Source organism: Mytilus edulis, chromosome 11 (genome assembly GCF_963676685.1).
Source record: "Mytilus edulis chromosome 11, xbMytEdul2.2, whole genome shotgun sequence".
Lineage (NCBI taxonomy): Eukaryota > Metazoa > Mollusca > Bivalvia > Mytilida > Mytilidae > Mytilus > Mytilus edulis.
In genome coordinates this window covers 9,179,736-9,190,953 of record NC_092354.1, presented here as the reverse complement: position 1 = coordinate 9,190,953, position 11,218 = coordinate 9,179,736, and the positions used below count along the sequence as shown (strand labels likewise).

The 11,218-nt window shown below is 32.9% G+C and overlaps 1 pseudogene; it reads right to left on the bottom strand.

Moving 5' to 3' along the window:
* Nucleotides 1-3,336: 3,336 nt before the first annotated feature.
* Nucleotides 3,337-8,792, bottom strand: LOC139493960 (uncharacterized; annotated as a pseudogene).
* Nucleotides 8,793-11,218: the final 2,426 nt, after the last annotated feature.

Here is an 11,218-nt window from a genome sequence, read left to right as displayed (position 1 = left end):
AGAAAGACAATTGTTAGAGATACAAGTACACACCCGTGATATCGCGGGTCCGTGACTGAATTAAAGTATATAACTATGCCTAAGCCTTATTTTAGTAATTGGTATTGTCATCTGATAAAGTCATGTCGATTATAAGATACACAGTTTTCTCTGCTTTCAAATCTTTCTGTTTGAACCCGTCGACCTGGAACTTATCAATTATTGGAAATATTAATTATTTGGAAAACAAAAGGTCCAGGCTATCCAGGAATGGGGTATTTTTTAATCAACAGCATTGTCCTATATTAGTTATCTTAGAAAGTCTTGCTGACTGCTGAATAAAGCTACAATAGGGAACAATTTGACAATGATTGAATTTAGTAGTGTCAGCCCTTTGATTATGACCCGTGTATATAGCAAAATCCTAAATACACCGTTTGGTGGTGCGCCTGTCAAATGCGGAACGTACAGATAAGGTAATAGCTAACAGGTGAATATACTATTGGTATCGGTATCGGATTAGACCCGGAACTTGTTAATTATTGGCAATATTAATTATGTGGAAAACAAAAGGGTCTGGAGTGGTGTAATTTTTAATCTACACCATTGTCCTATATTAGTTATATATAGAGTTGAATTCTTTGATTTGTCGTTTTTACCCGATGACGGCTGACAAATTGGACCTCGTAATTTTAGTATTATAGATATCCTGTAAATGTTTACAGTTGCAGAAAATTTACCTAATATGACATTCGTTCGGCGCATGTGTAGGTGAGGAACCGATTTAAATTTATTCGTTATTTACTGATCGATGCACTTATTTTTCATAAGTTATGGAAAATAAATTTGTCATTTACAGTATGAGGAGATCCAATTATACGGTTTCTACAATAAATATATTGTAGCAGGAGAAAGTCAATGACAATTCAAAAATGCCATAATATAGTCGTCCTGGAACATGATGGGGTAGTACTTCGCTTAGGTTCGATCAGCAGGATACACTCTTCCTATATAGGTCTTGTTTTTCATTGATTCACTCTGGGAACAGTATATCTAACAGGAAATGAATCTCGTACGCATTTCAGTATAAAGTTATTTCACTCCCGTACGTCACGAGACTTCGCGAGATTAATGGAGACTGGAAGCGTCGGACTGAAAGCTATCGTGACTGCTAACGAATCATCCACATAATTCCACACGTTCAACAACTTTAATGAGCTGGTAAGTTTAAGCATAAAGAAGATATATTTTTTTCACATGAAGTAGTACTATGAGAGTGATTTATTGTATGTAAAGTGTTTTATTACGTTGGCCAAATTCACGATCATTGAAAAATGCTACTGGCGCCATTTTTTTTATATTATCCGATTGCATTGCCCAACGTTTTGTGATGAAGAAAATACGATCATGACAAATTTGAAGCGACAGTTTACAAGTTTAGTACACTAGCTTCACGTTTTATGTAGTTTGGATGTTATTTTATTGGTATTAATAAAGAAATCAGTCATCATTCACGGTCTAATTCCGAAATGCCATTGGCGCCATTTTTATTACCCCCCCCCCTCTTGCATTGTCCAACGTATTGTGATTAAATGAAATCAATTATTACAAAAAAAAATGTTGCAGATTACAAGTTTGATACACTGGCATCCCGTGTAACTTAGTTTTAATGACATTTTATTGATATTAAAAGAAATATCGAGTCATCAATTTTGCCATTTTTGGTCCTTTTCTGGCCAGTCTGTGTACCCAGGAACATATATATTATTATATGATACTATTCCAAGGTGTACCTTATTCAATTTCCATCACAATAAAACTACTTTTAAAGCACAAAAACACCAAAATATATTTGATATTTGACATGCAGTTGTGATGATCCCTCATAGAATGATGTCATTATTTTACAATGATAACACTTAACTTTTTTATATTTATAGTACTGCAACTTTTATTTCTTCCAGTTTTTTTCAAAGTTTTAGATCATCAGGCTTCATTTTTTTACAAAATTTAGTTTAAGAAAGACGCAACCCCGAAAGAGCTCCCCTGGCTACGGGTATGATCATGGTTATCAAGTCTCTAGACAAGCATGCATTTATTTGTATGTTGAGATTTGGAGCTAAACTTGGTATGAAAAAAACAATGATGGAAATCTTTGATTATCATTATGACTAATAACAACTTGAACATTACATGCACTCATGTATCAGGTTGTATTCATTTTAACGTTAAAACAGTTTGTACCTTGCAAGACTGTATGCAGTTTAATTTTTTTAATCCCAGACCTGGATGTAACAAAACTGAATTCAGAAAAAAAATGGTAATGATCAGACTGGTCTGTTCGCAACTTCTCATGCAGCAACATGATGTACAGTGGTTGTCTTTTGTTTATGTAGTTCATACATGTTTCTCGAAAGATAATTATGTTTCTTATCCCGTTTGAATGGTTATATACTAGTACTGTTTGGGGCCATATAAAGCTTGATGTTCTATGTGAGCCAAGGCTTGGTGTAAAAGTTTGTACCTTGATCTATAATGCTTTTCCTTTATAAATTGTTACTTAGATGGAGAGTTGTTGTCTCATTAACACTCATACCACATCTTCCTATATCTACATTATCTGGCAAACTAATTAATATAAGTCTCCCTTAATATAAACATTCATATATTGCAATCATGGATACATTTAAGTCTATCTTACAGTAGTAATTTTGGGGCCCTTTATAGCTTGTTGTTCGGTGTGAGCCAAAGCTCTGTGTTGAAGGCCGTACATTGACCTAAAATGGTTTACTTTTTAAAAATTGTTATTTGGATGTAGAGTTGTCTCATTGGGGCTAACACCACATCTTCCTATATCTATCTTAATTCATAAAAAAAAAGCAATTGGTTTTCCAAGTTTATTCATCATGTTCATATTCATATCAACTCAGACTACATGTATATACAATGTACATGTATACAGTATTTCTCAATGATAGTAACAGACAATAAAATAAACATCAAGTATAAACTTAAAAACTGGTATATGTGGTACATTTCATCCATCTTCAATATGTACATGTATGATATATGCCCTTTAAGTGGAGCACAAATAGAAATAAAATAGTTCTACTTTATGTTATATAACTGCTTTTACTTTATAAAAATGAATGATGAAAAGTCACAAATTTTATACAATTTAGAGCTGAGCTGAACAATGAAAAGTCACAAATTTTATACAATTTAGAGCTGAGCTGAACAATAAAAACCATATGATCCAACATGTACAATATTACTGGTTGGTACTGTCTTTGAGATGCAAAAAAGCAGAGTGATCAGAACATTCAAAAAATTAAAGGACAAATTTATAACGCAACAAGTGTATGAACCAGTAGAGGTTCTTTATGTGATTTATGAGAAAAAAACTAAAAAATTCAAATATGATGGATCAGGCTTTCTATTGAAAGCGTTTGAAAGTGGCAAGCCTTTATCCAAAGGAATTCCAAAGAAAAACCTAAAGCAGAGAAGAGCAGTTGTAGACCTAGACATGAGTGGAAGTAAAGAAAAGGGGGTTAAGTTTTTAACCCCAGATAAGTACAAGTTTTCCTTTGCACTGGGTGAAGCAAGAACAGATGAAAGGGATATCGATGAAGGTGGTGAAGGTGTATTAGAAATAGATTTAGAAAAACGATCATTATCTGAGGACCAAAGGCTGGACCTAGCAGCAATAACTATAGGTGGAGATGAGAAACGCAAACAAATGAAGGTGCCAGCAAAGATAAGGTAATTGACTGTTATTTAGGAACATTGACCATGTTGACATGAACTATGTTCTATTTAGTTTTTTGATAATGCTTTAATTTTTTTAATTAAAAAGCAAATGTAGTATAAGCTCATATCCAAAAAAATCATGCAATGCCACATTTTCTGAAGCAGATAGAGTTATTTCTTTTATGCCACCTAAAATATGGCCAATGTTTCCAATTTTTTTCATTCGCTTTAAAATGTATGGACATTCCATTGAGTTATAAAGTGTTTCACAAACTGATCCTCTCTCTATGCAGTTCTGTTTTAACTCGGGCAACTTTTGAAGAAAAGATGCTCCAGTTACTATTTGGCTATCGATATTCTGAGTACCACGAATCATTCTAATTAAGGCACCATTTTTGTCTTCAAAAGAGAAACAACTGTGAGTATATAAAGGACCTAAATTGCGAACACAATCAGCTAAATGTAACAATTGGTGAATATTTAAGCGCATGTAACATCCATTGTAAAGTCTTGGAAAATTCTTACAAAATTCCAAAAAATACATTTCTGCTTCATTTACTTCTTCATCTGTTGATCCATATTTAAGAAGAACATGCATTGCATTTACCAACAATAAATAATGAGACCATCTTTCCTGATCAAGTATTACATGTAGAACTGGAGCACCATAATATAACAGAAAAGATCGACACTCGGAAGCCTTCCAGTATTTAAGGTCATTCTGTATCGTTCTAGGAAGTCGTGTAATTTCAGCAGTTGGACGTATACTAAGTCTTTCATCAACCTGACACAATTTTTGGAAGAAATTGAAAGGTTTAGAAGAATGTTTTTGAGCAAACCATAATTCTAATAAAAGTTTCTGTACTCCCAAAAGTACCCCATGCATATAGTCAATGGCAATACCATTGACAATGTCAAATTCTGGGGAAAAAGTCAACCATGATGGACCTTTTACTACAGAACTGGCTCCATTTGTACCATTCAATGCTTGATGAGCGTTTTCAATAACATTGTGAACTGTTCTTTCTGGGCCTTTTGGATTTGCCTCATCAAATGGAAATACTCGCGTCTGACCTTTTCCAACTGCTGCAGAAGCGCCTTGTTCACATTTCCAACAGGAATATGCACCATTATATTGTATATGGTTGCATAATATACTTCTTGCTGGAAGATCTGCTGTACCACATAACAATATACCTTTTGATAGAAATGCTCCTCTTTTTTGGAGAGACGCATTCTATGCCATTATACAAATTTTTCATTGAATGTTGAAATGGTTTGAGAAAAGTGCCCATTGCTGGTTTCTGACTTCCAAAACATAAGCTCGCCAGTATCATATTCTCTCTTTTCATTCGTAGTTTATACGGCAGTTCATTTATTACCAAGAAAATAGGCCACACTGAAACTTTACTGCTCTTAAATAGTGCTGCTCCGTCAGTGTTAAAAGTAAAAGAAATGTTATCAGGATTGCTCAAAAGACCATTCTCTCTGTTTAAAGATTTATAGATTTTCCCATCATAAATATCTTGCATAGGTTCAATCTGGTGTATTGCGTGTAAAACGATGTTGTAATCTTTCATAGAAATTCTCATGAGAAAACAAATTTTGTATTTTAATTATAAAAATTATATTTTGTCATAAGTAATTGACAGTCTACGTGAATCAAATTCATTAGACGAATCCGCTCTACAGATTATATTTTATGAAGAAAAATCAAAACTTATAAAAAAAAATTACATGTTCACAAAGGCAGGATTGTTTATTCTTAGCTAGGTCTTTAATTTTATATATATATTAAAGTAATAACGTTTTTCCTTAAAATAAAAATCTGTAATACACTGTCATGGGTGACGATCCCCATTTCGTTATATCAGTAGCATACGCCAGAGCTAACTGTAATTCGAAACCCGAATGACAAGTGCCATGCTGAATAGCGTTTCCTGTAATTTGAAACCTGAACGATTAGTGCCATTTTGAATTTTCATCACCACACATCATCACAGAACACATTTTTGAAAGTCAAAAACTATGTATGCCTGCATTCACTGCGATTTTGACAATACATTGACTGTTCTTGGAAAGCAAAGCAAAAAGTTGAAGTTATAGGGAGAATTCAAAGTTAAAGAAAAGTTGAATTGAAATGGTCAAAATCGGAAATCTACACAGGAATAATTGTAAAAATCAACGGTAAGTTACTTGCAATTTTTAACATTAAAGGAATTTGAATATCTATGCAGCAGTTTGTTTTAAGAATTAATATTATTCTTTAAATTGTTTATTTTCTTAAAGGTACGCTTTATTGTTAATTTTAAACAGTCCGACACTTAACATCAAGGATTTGTTGATCGTAAAACAATTATTCGTCTCGGGTAAAAAAGAAACAACGTTTCAGACGTGTTGTACAATTATTTTCAAAGTATTTAAAAAAAGACGTATAAAGTTCTAAACTTTCTGAAGTAGATCGATGAACTACCACCCCCCTTTTTAATCGGAAAATGTATCCTGATCGCGATCGATGTAGCCTCCCATAAGTTAATTAGACTTTATAATTTGTAATAATCAGTTCTGACATTTAACTTTCCTCGAAATCTGGATCAACCCTGGCAAATGTAAATATTTTATTAAACCTATGCATGTCATCGTGAGTATTCACCCCATTTTTTATGTTCACGTAAATATTTGTCGATATGTGTCGCTGCTTCAACGTAAACAATATCGTAAAAACATGGTTCCTGTACGAATCATCGTCTATTTTGCCTTGTATTTAACAGATATGCTATCATTCTTTAACAGTTTAAAATTTTCATTCATAAATAATATCACAAGCGACACGACGAAAACAAATTGAAATGGCATGCTGTTAATCGAGCTAAGGGTAACAAGGAATTAAGACCTGATGCTTCTTAAAAAATCAAATTAAATTTAAATCAATTATAGTCATGATTTTTCGGATGTTTTCTTTTTACATGGATATTATTACCAACAGATCACAAGACGCATGTCAAACTACTTTTCTCGAGTTTTCTACAGGGATGAGATGAATTTTTCAATTTTCTGATTTATTTAAGATTTGACTAAATATTCAAGATGTTATTGTTTGCACTGCCACTAGTCCAAATAATTATCTGGTCTCCCGAAGTGAGTGACCATTTTAGTTATTTTGCTCTGACACCTTACTGAGCAGAAGGCTTAAAGCAAAAAAAATAAATAGCCTTGCAGCACAAAACATATTTAGTCTAATGCTCGCACATGCTTGTCTATCTCAGTGGCGGATCCCAAATTTTTCATAAAAGAGGGGGAGGGGGATCACTGACTGCCTAAGAGGGAACTGCTCCAGTCATACATGTACTTCTGTGATTCCCTATAATATAATCATCCATTTTCCCCCCACAAAAGTGGAACCAGTCGTGGACCAGGCCCCCTGAAAAACAATCTAAATCCGCCTCTGTATTTAATTTCTAATTAATGTAAAATATATATGGTCCTACAGCTTCCTTCTTCAGGAAAGGCATTTCACTGGTGATAATAGATGTCTCAAATAGGCAGACAAATTACTGAGACATTTTTATTTTTATCATTTCATATTAACTCTTCCTTTTGGACTTTTTTGTAATTTGGAAATATCATACAGGTAAAATTTAACTTGAAGTATGTTATAAATAAAGGCAACAGTAGTATACCGCTGTTCAAAACTCATAAATCCATGGACAAAAAACAAAATCGGGGTAACAAACTAAAACCGAGGGAAACGCATTAAATATAAGAGGAGAACAACGACACAACACCGAAACGCAACACACACAGAAACGGACCAAGCAATAGACAAAACACCACGAGAATAACAAATATAACATCAAAACCAAATACATGAATTTGGGATAGACAAGTACCGTGCCACGTCTTATCTAAAAAATAAGAGAAAATCTAAAAAATAAGAGAAAACACAAACGACTCAACGTTAAAATGCAACACACACACAGAAACGAACAATATTATAACAATGGCCATCTTCCTGACTTGGTACAGGACACTTTTAAAGGGGAATAAAAGTGGTGGGTTGAACCTGGTTTTATGGCATGCCAAACCTCGCACTTTAATGGCAAAGTTAAATATAACATTGAAATGACAACATAATATTACAGGACTACAATACAAATAAAAAGGAGACCATATTAGACAAAGAAAAGCATGATTAATAGATAACAAAAAGCATCAGGTTTAAAATTCAATACGCCAAAAACGCGTCTAGTCCACACAAGACTCAATAGTGACGCCCAGATATAAAAGATCGAAAGTGAAAAAAAGGTACAAAGTTGTACAGCACTGAAGATCAAAAGTTGAAAAGGTTTTGCCAAATACGGCATTGTTTGTATGTCCGGGATAAGAACATTCTTATTATATAGAACAATTCATGCTATTGCAAACAGTAAATTTTATCAAATGAATATGAAAGAGATATACATAATGAAACTAAAGTATTAACTAATTACAGAAAACTAAACCCGAATACATAACGCCCAGATATAAAAGATCGAAATTGAAAAAAGTACAAAGTTGTACAGCATTGAAGATCAAAAGTTGAAAAGGTTTTGCCAAATACGGCATTGTTTTTATGCCCGGGATAAGAACACTTTTATATAGAACGATTCATGCTACTAGTATTGCAAACAGTAAATTTGAACAAATGAATGTGAAAGATATATTCATAATGAAACTGAAGTATTAACTTATTACAGAAAACTAAACCCGAATACATGATGCCAAGTTCAATACAGCATAGACACACCCGAATCAGTCCAGGCGTCAACGCAATTAAAAAAAAATGACGTCACATACGATAAAACTATAAATATGAATATAATGATAATCGATGTATAAATCTTTGTATAAATCTTTGAAAATGAATTTGACATTACAGCTATTACTTTGTTAAATTTGATTGTTTAACTGATGCCTTGTTCACACATACATTTGATTCGAATTGAATTTGAATTTATGTTCTTGAGCGGTATTTGCGAAAAATACCAGTCCTGAGAATGAATTTCCCTCGCCTTACGGCTCATGAAATTTTACATTTTCTCGACAGGTATTTTTCGCAAATACCCCTCCTTAACATGATATATCTGTTCAAAATAAAACAGAAAACAACGAGGTAATGCAGGTTGATTTCCCTAATTGCATTCACACACTCTTGTTTTTCAATTTGAATTAAATTGAATTGGCTTATTCACATTAGAAATGCGTTTTTTTAATACGAATTAAAAGTTAATGTCGTTAGGACAGTAAAGTGAATTTGTAATTTGAGTTATAATTTACGTTTGGACTTAAACGTTTCGAATGCAATTTAAAGTAATTGGGTAATGCGAATTTAATTAAAATTATGTGTGAACGTAGCATGAAACATGTTTTCTCACACTTTGATCTTTTAATTAAAATTCTTCACACGTATACACATCTATGCACTAATGAAATCAATTATTATTTTTTGTAGAATCTCAAGACTTTTTGGATGAATTCGCTATAAAAGCCGTAACAAAGTTTTTAAAGCGTTCAAAGAGTAAAGACTTGCCAGAGGAAATTTACACATACAATCATGTAACAGAACCAGAATTGAATTCAAAACGATGCAGGACAAGCACCAAAAAAATAAATGAAAGTAAGGAACAAGAGAGTCAATTTAGCAAAAAAAAGCAGAAAAAAACAAAGATAATGATGAACCTAACCAAGAGCCACCCCTTGCAGTTACCAACAAATCCAAAAAATATCTGAAGCAAAATGAAAATGTCAAAGCCACAGATAAAGTAATAAATCCTACAAAGATTAAAGCAAATAAGAAAAAGGCAGAGGAGAATGTTGCTAAATCTCAGGACAACCAGATGTTTGGCTTATCAAATTTGGAAGTCTAGTTTAGCGATGAGAGTTCCATACATAAAGAGACAGTCCTGTCAACATCTGAAGACATGATAAATAACTTGGAGATGTTGCCCTCTAAACCAGCATGTTCTGCAGACCCTAACTTGACAGCATCATCTACAGACAGGAGCAACATATTGCCATCCTCACCTTCGATACTTGCAGAAAGTAATAATTCTGATACAGAATGGTACATACATGCATTGACTTGACTATTCATGTTGGAATACAAATGATTCATTTCGTGAAGAAAGGTATAAAATACTTAATCTAATTATACCAATTGTCTTTTATAATATACTATGTATTTGTGTTTCGTTTGTCCTGTCTCGGTATGTATTATCTTAATATGTTTGTATATATTGTCCTCTTGTACACAAGTATGTGTCTGAGTTTATGAATAAAATCTTGAATCTTAAAATTTCTGCAGGGGATAATGTTTAATTTTGATAAAATGGTACACAATAATTTGACTATACATGTAGTATTCATAACTAACAAATATTTTAAAATTTGTATGTTTTCGAATATCATGAATATAGTTGTGAAAATGAAAGATCGTGCTTCAATAGTGCAGAAAATGTCCTCTCAGTTTACAAAAATAAATAACCGACCAAAAACAAATCCTCCTCGCCCCCTTTCCCCCCAGAATAATAAATGGTCGTTCCCTAAAGGAGGAAGATACAGAACATACATACTATGATTGACAAAACTATTTTATTCAATTATACTACATTTGTGTTAAGTCTTTTTTTATGATATTCATTTGAAGTGAAACTGTACTTGTGTATCCCGTCATACTTTGAACCACATAATTATTTTATGTTATTATTTCTTTATGTTAAGTCTGGTTTTTTTTTTGCTTTTTGGATTCCCTTATTAATTCCTTATCAATATAAACTAGTGTTTTGAAAAGTTAATTACTTTGAAACTGAGAAGCGAGCTCCCTTAAGAGTGAATAAAGTGAGACAACCAAGTTAATTAAATGTCATGTAAAGCTGTCTACAATAATTTGTGCAATTTTGAAATGAGCCAAATATAACGTATGGCACCTACTTGGATACAAACGTTACAAAGGTTTGAAAGGAACAATTTCACTTTTTAGTTTCCTATTTCATGGTTTGATATCCAGAAGAAGAAGAGCAGTAAGTTTATCCACATGTAGATACAAGAAGATATGGAAATTCACTGTAAATCAAATGTGTCGGGGGATTTCTGTGAAGGAACAGTGTTTCTTTTTCTTTACTTGAACGCAACTCTTTGTTATCGTTAGAGACAAGACTTACTTGTTATACGCCTGTGGTTGAATTACTGAAAGCGTTCCTTGCTAAAGACATTTCACTTTGAAAAAAAATATAATGTGCATACTTTGTGACTGCCTGTAAAGATCGTGGTTAATTACGCATTAAAGAACCAATGCCTCTGTCATTGTAAAGTGCTATGATATATCTTCGACTTCGAAACGGAACAATGGGGTGACCAATATTGTGACGTACAACATGCAATGTCCAATAGGAACAACCTATATTATTTATAAGTGATTCATATATTTTTTAATTGAATTCCATCAGGATGA